Source organism: Galeopterus variegatus, unplaced genomic scaffold, assembly GCF_000696425.1.
Source record: "Galeopterus variegatus unplaced genomic scaffold, G_variegatus-3.0.2 Scaffold307, whole genome shotgun sequence".
In the NCBI taxonomy this organism is placed as follows: domain Eukaryota; kingdom Metazoa; phylum Chordata; class Mammalia; order Dermoptera; family Cynocephalidae; genus Galeopterus; species Galeopterus variegatus.
The window spans coordinates 387778-400377 of record NW_007726418.1 but is presented as its reverse complement, the minus strand read 5'-3'; the positions used below and the strand labels follow the sequence as shown (position 1 = coordinate 400377).

General features: G+C 41.4%; 1 protein-coding gene across 2 annotated transcripts in view; it reads left to right on the top strand.

Annotated features, from left to right (window-relative positions):
* Positions 1 to 12600, top strand: part of ZDHHC3 (zinc finger, DHHC-type containing 3) — a 55588-nt gene that overhangs the window by 946 nt on the left and 42042 nt on the right. The window lies entirely within an intron of this gene.

Here is a 12600-nt window from a genome sequence, read left to right as displayed (position 1 = left end):
CCTCCCCCTCCCCCTCCCCCTGACCGAACGCTGACCCAGCACCTTGCAGGGTCTCCTTGTGTCGGGTGGTCGCTGCAACATTTTGTACTAGCGAGGTGCGCACTACCTGGGCATCCCCAGCTCTTCCCAGCGGAGACTGAAAGCCCCGACTTGATGGAGTGATTGCTGGGAGCTATGGACAGTTTTCCGAAAAAGAGCCAGCCCCGCGCGGTGGCCGACTAAAAGTATGGTACTTGGATATCCAGAGAGGATACCTGCAAGGTGAAGCTGGGGTCATCGAAGGAGCCCATTATTAAGGCGGGGCAGACAGGGTATGGTACAAGCTTTAAAGGAACCTAGCAGATAAATGAGGGAAAGTTAACCCAAACTGGTTGAAGCAAGGAGGGCATCTGATGCCTTTCCCGATATCCCATTTTTGGTGAACCTCCCCGTTCTCAAAAGTGAAAGTAACCCTTGACTGCTTGATCATCAGAGAAATGGTTGGTGTTTCTCAGATAATGGCTTCAAATACAGATAATTGGCTACAAATTTCACAGATAATTATTGGGAGCCTACTATGGATGGGCTTTGTGCTAGCTTTGGAACACTAAGACAAGTGAAACACAAATTCTGCCCAGAGAAGCTCCTCAGGCAGAGGTGAAGCCTCCAGGGCCAACATAACCACAGAACGTGGTGGTTAGAGCTATGATGGGGGCATCAAGGGTACAGTAGGATTGGAAGGTGAGTCTGAGAAGGATACAGAGAGGAAGTGCTTGCCCACATTCTTAAGCACTAAAGTGCAGAGCCCCAAAATAGATGATCACTTCTTAGTAGACTGGACATTAGTTGTTTCTTATGTCTCTACATAGTTCTCTACAGGTGCACATAAAAGGAAGACATCATTCAGGGTTGGGCTTTGCCCTCCAGGGAAACTGGGAGAGGTGAAGCCTGAAGTGTTTCCTCCTAAATGAGGGCACAGGTGCCGCGTCTGTTGTGACATAGACACCTTTGTGTACGTTTGAGCGGCTGGATTCTACAAGTAGGAACTCTGTGTGATGATTTACAAGGGATTGCTGATGTTAGAAATGGTATTTTGTACTAGAGATTGCTCAGAAAAGAGAGATCCCAGAAGTGCAATTTAGTAGCCAGGATATCTAAAGGAACTGAGAATTTAAAATGTGTTAGCAAACTGACAGGTCAGAAAAGACACAGGAAGAAAAGTCTGAATTTGGATACCACGGAGTCATCTTTATTTAAAGATCTTTCAATGTCTTTAAAAATATAGAACATATGAACTGTTCCCCTGACAATTGACAAAATGTTCCTCACTGGAGAAGGGTCAGCAGTTATTTATTAAATAATGCTGTGAATGATGACTGATACACTAAGCTAAATAAGTATGAAAGGTGTAAACAGTAGAAAGTTTGTTTTAAATTCTCTACTAGGGCGGGCCAGTTAGCTCACTTGGGGGAGTGTGGTGCTGATAATAACAAGGTCATGGATTCAAATCCCCATACTGGCCAGCCACCAAAAAATAACAATAAAAGCAAATTCTCTACTAAAACAATGACACCTTCACTAGTCATTCTAATTAAATGCTGCCAGAACATTTTTATCACTTTTGTTGTGATAGTGCATTTGATGTCTTTAAAATCCATAAATTCAGAGTTCTTTTTTAGTTTATTGAAGCAATTAAAAGAACATATCAAAGCCAGAAAAATTAAGAAACCAAGGATGGTACATTATTGTATTAAACTAGCTTGTTTTTCCATCACTGTCAGATTCTTTTGGAAGCATGCTATTTTGTAAGGTCTGTCTATTCTAAAAGCCTGTATTAATTTTCTTTAAGACTAAGTTACATAGTGTTTATTATGTGCCAAGCATTGTTCTAAGCACTTTATAAAGATTAACTGATTCAGTCTTCCCAAGAGCCCTTTGAGACAGGTATTATTGTCCCTATTTTACAGATTGGGAAATTGAACCACAGAGAGGTTAAGTGCTTTGACCTTGGTCACAGGTCACATAACTAGTAAGTGACAGATGCAGGATTTGAGACTAGGCATCCTAGCTCTTATGCTTGCACTCCTAATTGTCTTGTTATACAGTCTCCCCATAGGCTCCATTTCATTCACCAGAGCATTTGGTGAAGGAGGCCCATGTTAAGGAATTGGTAACTGCCCTATAAACTATAGTTAGTTTTAATTCCAAAAGCAAGGAGTCTGTTCAAGCATAAACTTACATCCCTTGAATCCCTTTTTTAGAGGAACATGGAATGTAGTGCTGATGGGAAGTTCCCATCTGTGTTTCAGCTCACCCTTTTAGATAAGGGAAAATGTTATATACAGGTAGAGTAGAGCTTAACTCCAAGTAGCTAAGGAGGGATCCCTCAAAAGCAAAGAAGACCTATGGACCTGGCACGCGTGGTTGATTAGGCATGCATGGAGACCCAGATTCCAATCATGTGCTGTCGTCCCAGAATAGACATCTAGAAGATTTCCAAACAGTCAGTGTTTGTGTGCCTGTGAGTCCCTAGTGTTCTCAAGGGTCTAAAGAGATAAGAAACCCCAAACACAGCACCTACCTAAAATGAGTTTAGGATTTATTATAGTTGGGTAGCCTAGGACCTTGAACTAGTGCATGAACAAGATAATAAAATAAAGTGCTCAATTGAGACATGTGGTAATTAGAAGAGAGGGCAGCATATAATAAGGTGCTAATTGTGGACAACAGGAATCAAATGTAAGAGGTAAAGAGCTGCTGCTAGCGGGCAACAGTAACATTACAGAGAAGGAATAAATGTGTCCTACCTAGCCTAGGTTAATTAAAGCAATAAAAGTCAGTTACAGAAGAGCTTCTGGACAGTGCGGAGTCTGAGGTGCTGAAGTTTCAGGGAGCTCTTAAAAGGCCAGCAGTGGGCTGGCCAGTTACCTTACTTGGTAGAAGTAGTGCTGATAATACGAATGTCAAGGGTTCAGATCCCTGTACCAGCCAGCTGTCAAAAAAAAAAAAAGTTCAATAGGGAACATTTTATTCCCAGTCTTAAAGAGACCTGGCCAAGTTTTAGGCCTTTTTCTTTGCATGTTTACCATTAACCCAGCACACTAGAAAAGCACCAAATAAGCTACTGTTTTCCCTATAGATCTGTTTCCTTTAAATACTTTGCATTTGTCCTACCTGTACCTTGTCTTATAAATAACCTGCCAGCAGGTTTCTGTCTGCTTTGTTTATCATTTGGGATTACAGTGATAGAAAATTTGATAGCAGTATGTGGGTAAATCTTATTTCTAATCAGAGGAAAGGTCTTCACATGGGTTTCATTTTGAGAGGGTGTCAGGTGCTGTCTTTCGTTAGGGCATATGTGAGAAAAGGGGGTTACATATCCAGATTACCAAATATAGAAATACTTAAACACACACACACCCTGATAGCATAGAAAGTAGCAATCTGAAGTAGAAATGGAGGGGTGACATCTAAGTATTGAACTTTTCGGGGGGAAAAGGAGGCTAATACAATGCCACCTCTAGTTCCGTTCTTGCATTTTTTAAAGTCATTTGCTTTCCTCTTTGGAAGCAGATTTCCAGGGACAAATGGCCAGATTATTCCTGGCTGTCAACTGTGAAGGTGAAAAGGCTACCGTTTTATGTCCCACCTAATTCAATAATTCGTCCCAATACAACTGAAATGGATTTCCAGGGACAAATGGCCAGATTATTCCTGGCTGTCAACTGTGAAGGTGAAAAGGCTACGGTTTTATGTCCCACCTAATTCAATAATTCGTCCCAATACAACTGAAATACCAGGAAAACTTTTTCTTTTCGTAGTCTTCTCCAAAACATAGCCTATCTGGTGTGTAGAGACTTGGTGCTTAAACTCTGGATTTTCTGTGCCACCTGAGACTTGAATATCTTCTATTCAGGTTCAATGGGGATGGAATGCCTTTGGGTGAGATTGATTTCTTACTGTTGCAAGGTGAGCCTAGTGAGGTAAGTTCAGTTCTGGCCACAGTCCTGTTGCAGTAAGTCTTCACTCTGGTATGTAAAGTGTGTGTTTCTAAAGCAAGAAATAGTAGCAGAGCATCTAGAAAGACAGGTTGGTCAGGAAGATAATGATTTAGTGGAAGAACTACTGGGCATCTCTACAGAGATTTGGGCTTTGACACTAACTTGCTTTGTGACTTTGAGCAAGTCAGTTAACCTGTCTAAGACTCATTTTCAAACTAGTATCTTGCCAGGTTGTAAAACTCAGAATAGATCCTGGATTTGCAAATACTTAAAGATTGAAAAATGGCCATATCTAACTTTGAGTTTTTAAGACTTGTCTCATTTACCATTTTATAATATTTGATGTATTTTGTTAGTGCTCTTTCCACTCTGAAAAAATTAAATGAATGAGCAAAAGGGAATGGTAATTACATGCCATCCTTGATTGAAAGAACTGTACATGCTCAAGAAAATTGCTAAGAGAGACAGTTACTAGTGGGGTTTTAATATTAGCTAAGAACATAGAAAGGAAGTTAAAGGAAGCTATTGGTAAAAATATAAAATCCAAGAAATTAACAAAGAATCTCAGCCCTGCAGGGGACCTTAGCAATCAACTTGATATTCCCCCTTGTTTTATGAGCAGACAAGCCCAGGGAAGGTAATTGCCTTGCCTGAGAACATGAGGTTAGGGAGCAGCAGGCCTGGGAATACAGCTCTGGCCTCTTAACTCCAAGCCCAGTCTTAATTCCGTTTATCACGAGCCTCCCATCTATCTCCAAAGCCCTCAAGTGGATGACAGAGAGCCCCTTGCCCCATAGGTGGGGCTGTGTTTTTGTAGAGCACACTACAGCCTGGTTTCCATAGTCCCAGCTTCCTCCCTAAGCTCTGCTTTTGGATTGCCACATACAATGTCTTGGATAAGTGGGATCAGCAGAGACCTGAAAGCCAAATGGCTCCCCTTCTTGAAGCTCAATACAGTTGTAATAACTGGTTTTCTCTTTCTCTTCCCTAGCTATTCTTTCAGATCCCCCCAGGCACTTTTGCTTTTAGTCCGTAAAAAAGCCAATCTCTTGCCTCAGTGATGTCACAGTGGCTGCATGTCTACACATGGTACAATGTGGGGCCAGGTGCCATTCTCAATACCCTCAGGTGGGAACCTTTCCTTGTTGATCTCTGCCTAGCATGGGTGGGCTTTGTCTCAGAAAAAGCAGCATCCTGGTGCTTGACCCCACAGGAAGTGTTTCCCAGCAGAAGCAGATTTTAGGAATTCAATCTTAAGGTGAATCTCCTGGCTGAGGCTTCTGTCTCCTAGGTTAGGGCAGGATCAGTCTTCTAAATGTTGGCTGGTGTGCAGCCAGGGTACCTCCTTGGAATCCAGATGCTTATTCTCAGGCCTGTGGCCTATGAATGCCGCTGCATGCAGCCCACTTGATAGCACCATCTCTGCATAACCATGTGTGGGCAAGATAGCCAAACTGTAAGTAACCCAAGATCACTGGTGGAAACATCAACATCCCTTCCCCTTTTGTTTTCTAGTTATTAGACAAAAATTAATGGTTGTAATGAGTAGTTAAAAGCAGGCTTTCCAGGGAGAGCAGTTTTGGGGAGGTATCCCGTCTCTACTGCTTCCTGAAAGTGTGAACTTAGGAAAATCTCTCCATGCTTCAGTTTCTTCATCTCTAAAAGGGGGGTGAGAAAGTGGGGGTTTATACCTACAAGATAGAGTAGATGTGAGGACCAAACAGGATGAGGCATGTCTAGCTTGCAGCCTAGTGCCTGACGGAAAATAGACATTCAGTAATGGTCAGTAAAAGTCAATGTCAGGGCCCCACCCAACATTTAACGTGCCCCTCCCTGTGGCAACAGTCAAGCAAGATGTCCATCTTGGAACCTACCCTGACAGAGGCCAGAAGGGACTTCAGTGTCAAATGGATTCGTGCACATGATTACAAAGGGTTTCAAAAACTATGAGAGTATCATTCTCATTGATAAGTATTCATTAGATAGCTGTGATCAGTAACTTATTGTTGCCTTTATGAAGATTTTTTTGCTGGATTACATACTTCCTGCAAGGAGGAGTTAATGCAGGGAGATAGTAGCATAGCAACTATTAAACAGATGGCAGTAGGAACCATCCATTAGACCTAGAAAGCAAGTTAGCTACCTCTCTAAACATTTTGTGGAAGACCCACTGACTCCTTGACCTTAATTTCTTTCCTCAACTGTAAAATAGGTTAGACCAGAGTTTGGAAGAGACCAGCTAGTCCTCACAGTCTCTTTCTGAAAGGCTGTGTTTTTGAGAGCCCGAGTGTGTGAGATAACCAGTGGGTCTCATGCTCCATTACAGAGACAGGTGGCAGAAGTAAAACGGATAGTTTTATTGTTTTTGTTTGTTTTTGCATGTTTGTTTTTAAAGAATGGGTATTATAGGCTCCTAGGAGCTAGTGGAAGGAAGTCTGCTTAGAGTCCATTTCTTAATTTTAAAGTCACAAAGATTAGAGGTCTGGTCTACCTCTCTCACTTTAGAGAGGAAGACACTAAAGCTAAATTGAAGCAACTTATCAGGCCCCTCAAGTGCATGTGAGGAAGTAGGAAATAGAATTCATGTTTCCTGTTTGGTCATTCCTCCCCTCCCTTTCTTGGGTAAAAAAAAAGAAGCCACGTGCAGTGTTCAAAAGTGTGGTCTATGATGGCAAGCAGAGCTGGTTTCTAATCCCAGCTGCACTGCTGCCTCACTCCATGTGACTATGTGACCTTAGGAATATTACCCAAAACCTCTGAGCCTTACTCTTTCCATCTCTGCAGTGGAGAATAATAAAAGCTGCTGTGCTGGGTTGTTGTAAAAATGAAAATGAGCTGCTTTGTAAGTCCTCAAGCTTAACAGGCATTCAGTCAATGTTGGTGCCCATCTCATTCCTGTAGACAGTACTGCATATTTTGTCTAAAACATAAGTGTTAGATAAAATGTCAAAGGACCTTGATTTCTGCATCTGTAAAACAGGAGAATTTGATAAAATCTGTTAGGTAGTCTTTAATGTTCCTTCCACCTCTAAAACTCTGATTCAGATAGTGATTTTTTTTTTACCAGTTAATCTTATGCGTGGTCTTTTTTTAAAGTTGTCTCAATTTTTCTCATTGTTGCAACATATAATAAACCACACCCATAAAAGGCAAAAGTAGAACATGTTACTAAACAAGTGGTAGCTTCTATTGATCTTCAACATTTATGACATGTATTATGTCACACTATTTGTAGGTGTATATCTTTTAAAATAGATCTGTAAAGCCAAAAGGTGGCAAAACAGCCATTTTTAACAAAATAGTTGTAGTAAGTGGAGAAACTGTTAGTCTCCATAAGCTGTCCAAATCCCAAACATTTTTCTGAAATGAAGATCATTAGTAGGAGTTTGAGTTTGTGCATGAATGGGTTTTGTAACAAGGTGGCAGGTTATGAGGCAAGTAGGAAAATTTGGCTTACCACTTCCTGGTTTCCTCAGTGAACTTTAATACATGTAAGGTTTGGTTTGGAGGTACAAAATATTTTACTTTTCTTTTTTTACTAAAAGTTTTTTGTTGAAGGTCGAATATTACAGACAATAGGCATGCAGAGGAAGATAGACCCTCTTGTAGAGGGCGGAGTAATGTAGACTTGTTCATAAATATCTTATAAAACAGGCCAGCTCACTCTGCCTGTCTGGACATCTTCCTGGGCTGGCAGGGTGTAATGCAGAAGATAAGGCACCTTTCCTCTGTTAGACTTTGTACCACACCCTTACCTTCTGAAAAGTTTAGTGACTCATTTTATTTTTTTTATGAATTATTTCAAACATAGTGATTTTTAGTTCATTCTTTGTTGTTCTGAAACTCACCTAAAAGTGGGCATAATATTTACAATCGTGGCTGGCCAGTTAGCTGAGGTGGTTAGAGCCCAGCTTCACAACACCAAGGTTTGGATTCCTGCACTGACCAGCCACAAAAAAAAAAAAAAAAAAAAATTACAATCCTTTTAGATCCTTACACAAATTTAATTATAGCTCAGATAAATTCATTTTCTTCTTGACCATATTTATTTCTAAAGCTTCTAGGGCATGGACCATTTATTCATCTTTGAAGTTGTAGGACTAGCATATGAATACTTTTATATTTTAAGTCTATCACTATGAAATGTGAGAAGACCTGAAAGAGGCCAATACCATATTCTTAAGACAGTATGATTTAAATCATAGAAGGTTAATGTTATACTCATTAGGGTGAATTTCAATTGAGAGTTATGATAGAAGTATGAGAAAAGATGTTACTCTCAGTGGACAATTTAAGTAATTTTTTAAGAGTAAACTGAGTTATTTAACTATCATAAAGTAGTTTAGGTGGGAATTCAATATTTAGGGCAAGTTCAAGAGGATACCAGACCATCCCTCCCAACAACAGTTCAGCATAATACTAGATTTATTAAAATTTTACATATTCGCTTGGAACAAATTTTGACTTAAGCCAAAAAGCCTCCTGTTTAAGAGTTTCTACTACCTTGCTGATGTTCATGACATCTGCTAAGGAGGTGATGAAATTGAACTTCAACTATATAGTTCCTACTTGTAGGGACTCAGAAAGTTTAATCTTTCAATTTTTGCTTTGTTTTGTTTTTTAAGTATTTGGATGATCCTTATTGCCAAGCCAAGAGAAAATAATTGCACCTGATTCTGAGTCTGTTAAACTGGTCTGTATACAGATATTTCATACGGGCCTTAAGGGCTGGGTTCATTGCCTTTTGTTAATGCTGCTTTAAGCTCTCCAGTCCAAAGATCTGCTTGTGTGCTGTTCCCGAATGCACATGTGGATGTGAAAATGAAGTGCTTCTAAGGATTTGGTTTTAGATCTGGCTGAACTACTCTCTAATGTCAGTGTAGAATCTTGACTCATGAAAGCAGATGAAGGAGGACTTGTTGGCAGTCTGAGAGGATGAGGGATCCTTGGCACACTCACTGGATTGAGAACAGTGGAGTTTGGGGGCTCTAATACATTCAAAACAGAACTTCTGTGTTTTATGTGAGAGTCATGCCTTAGACCCCTGTCCATAGAGCAAGGCTGACCCAGTTCCAGGGTTCATGGGACCCCAGACTCTCTCCTTCACTGAATGTTTTGTGTCTATCTATCTGGGTTAGTGGAAGGGCACACTTGTGGTCAGGTATAATCAAGCACATGTGTTGTACAGGGATCTGGGGACAATTTTCTGGACCAGAGCAGTTTTTTAATTTTTTCTATAAGCACTAATTTCAGTCTTAGTTTTGACTTCTGAAACTCTAGGAAGGAAGACTAGCTGATCTCCTTAGACTTACCCCACACTTCCCCCACACAGAGCTCAGATCATCATTCTGACCCTTTCTGATACTACATCTTATCATCAGGATTGCTAGCTCTACGGAGCTCTGGGACTGCTGAGTTTGTGAATTGTTTCTTGTATGACCTGCTTACCCCCAAAGCTTAGTTCCTTTGCCTTTCTGGGCCTCAGTGCAGTCTTCTGTCAGATGGGAAGTATCATTACTTTGACATGGATTACTAACATATGGAGGAGCTAACTCTCTAATGCTATAAAACCCTTACCCAAAAAATACATTGTAGGTTCCTAAAATTAAAATTACAAAATGATTATTTCTATCTTTACTTGGAAAACTGTTAGCCACTTAGAGGAACAGAAAACCCAGTATCACCAAAATGGGACTCAGGCCTGTTGCTTCTGGGCCTCCCTGGGCTCGTCCATCAGGCTCTGGACTCAGCCCTTTCCTCTGTCTTGCCTGTCACTGTGAAAGTGGCATTGCTATAGCATGGATGTGATCCCCTCACAACTTTCCTCAGAAACTTTAGTAACTTACCAGTACCTCCGGGGTGAAATCCCAACTCATTATGAAACTCAAAGGTTTTCTAAAATATAACCTTCTATCTTTAAAGCTTCATTTCCAATCACCACCACCACCCCCTTCCCACCAAAGTCTGCATGTGTGCACAGACACGCATGCAGCCCTGGACATCCAGTCCTCCAAACAGTGCCACCCCTTTCCTGCCAGGCCCACCTGTCCCCCTTGCATTTGTCTAAGCAGCTCAGATCCCACTACCTTCAGAAATCTTTGCCATGAAAAAGTCTATTTATCTCACTTCTGGGTGGTTGTTTTGTTGTTGGGTTTTGTTTTCTGTTTTGGTGTTTTGTTTTATTTTGGTACTATTTGCCCCTTTGTTGTGCTATTCATTAGTCACCTATGTGTTAGCATTAGCGTGGGTATGTCTGTATGACTTATGTATTCATTCACCCAGGAACTATTGATTTGAGCACATACTCATGCCAGATACGGTCTATGGTGCTAAACAAAATGGGACTTGCAGTTTAGTTTCATAGAAAAAAAGCAGATAAATCTCATCTTACCAGGTTGGGAGATGGGGGAGAGGAATAGCAGGGCCTGAACAGGGCAGCACACACACACATTATTGTCCTCATCATCCCTCTTGTGTGAGCCCTCTACACAGTTCCTTGCATTTAGTGGCTCTCCGTGAATGTCTCTTTGACTTGAATGAAGACAGGAGACTTTAGAGAGCAAGCAGGCAAGGGGATGGGATGAAGGAGGCAGGAAGGGGGGGAAGGAGGAAGCTGCTGCTCTGAGGGCACGAGCTGGCTGACTAGGAATGGTACCCAGCAGCCTCCTCCTGGGCCTGCCCCAGAGGCTTCAGCAACCAATTCTTCCCAGCTCCTTAGAAGCGAGAACTCATGTAGGGAGGAGGGTCCCTGGCAAAGAGCTGCTGCTCAACCCCACGCACTGGAGTTCAAAATAGAAATAGAAAAGGAAAGGGGGTCTATATTTGCTGCTGTTGTTCTTCAGGGGCAGGGTGAACAGAATGTATACAATTTGTTTCATGGTGGGTTATTTCCCGTATTTCTCTGATTTTCAATTGGCTAATTTTAGGAACAAATCCTCATCGGAAAACTACTTCTGTCACTTTGGGAGACCTGGGGGCAAGCAGTCTTTTTATAGCAGTAGGTCTTGCTTGGTTTCAATTGGGACATTTGGAAAATCAAAAGTGTAGGTTGGAACATGCCCTTTAGTTTAACACTTAGTGTCTGGAGCTGCCAGGTGCACCTGTGGCTGGATTCTTTCCCAAATCAGAGGCTCTTGCTCACCCTTGAGGGTGACGGGAAAACAGAGCTCCTCTGTACACTCTTTGGTCCCACATTGTTTGAGGATGGAACACTCTGGTTACTTGAGTAAGAGTCAGTCCACCTACTTAATGGTCTTATTTGGCGTACCCTCCACCATCCAGAATATGGCTGTATTCCCAAAAGTAAGCAGACAAGGCCTCCAACAGGTGGGCCTGGGATCACAAAGCTGATGCATTCATTGAATGAACACATGTGTGAAGTGGCTGCTATGTGCCAGGCACTGGGCTAATAATAAGGCAGGGCTTCCAGCCCTCAAGGACTGTATGGTAGGAGAGTATAACAGGCATTCCCTAAAGGCCTAATACCTAAAATGAGTACCCTTCGTTTACAAATGAATCTAACAAGACTCAGTTTTATTTGTTTTTCCAGCCCACAGCTAATCAGCAGTAGTAAATAGAGGGTATGTTGGGTGGATTGGTGACTGTGGACAGAGAAATGGCTATAGGCAGGAATGGAGGAGGAAGACAAAGAACCATACAAAGGAGATGCATAATTAACAGTTATAACAGTCTGAACAGGCCAGTTGGTGTGAGGCAGGGACCCAGCGAATTTCCGTAGCTCCTGAGAACATCATTACCTAACACACTGCAGTAATTGATGTTCCTAGTAATGACTCAAAATCATTCCAGAAGAAATGGATATTGTACTTAATGCAGGAACAGCTATAATATCTATTCCTTCTTTCTCTCTTTCTTTCTTTTAATTTGGATTTATTTTTAAGTTTTTAAATTTCTGTTTTACCATCCAAGTTGTTAAAATGTGTTTCTGCTTAGGAACTAGCCTCAGTTACCCAGGAAATTTATTTATGCAGAAGGGCTTATTCCTCAGGAAAATCATGCACATGAAGTCGTGATTAGTTTAGTTTAGTCAAGTCATTGCCATATATACGATCAAGAGTGAGCAGCTGTCAAAGGACAGAATGTAGCCAACTATTCTGAATAGACTGGGTATAATTTAATCATTGGATGTATCTAAACAGGAGAATTACTCTAAAATTTGTTTTCTGTGATCATCCATTTATTAAAACCATACCATTTACGATCATCAAAGAACAGTTTGAGAGAGTATGTAGGTTATGGGGAGATGGCCCTCCAGCTGTGGAAGGTGGGGGGTTATGCTACCACGCATGTGGGTGGGGTGGGGCGGTGTGAGTTTATCTGTTCTGCAGGGAAGCAAAAGTCATGGTGCCATTGTAGTGCAAAAGCAGCCAAAGATAATACGGAACCGAAATGGTGTGGCTGTGGTCCAATAAAACTTTATTGGTTTTGAGCTTAAATTGTAATTGTGGGAACATAGGTGGTAATACATACAAATCTGTATGGCAGCAGGAAAAGACAAAAGAATGCCTGCATCTAGAGATTGTGAAAAATTGAGGTTCAATCAGTTTTTTTTTTTTTGTCTTTTTTCGTGTCCGGCAACGGATCGCAACCCTCAGTGTCG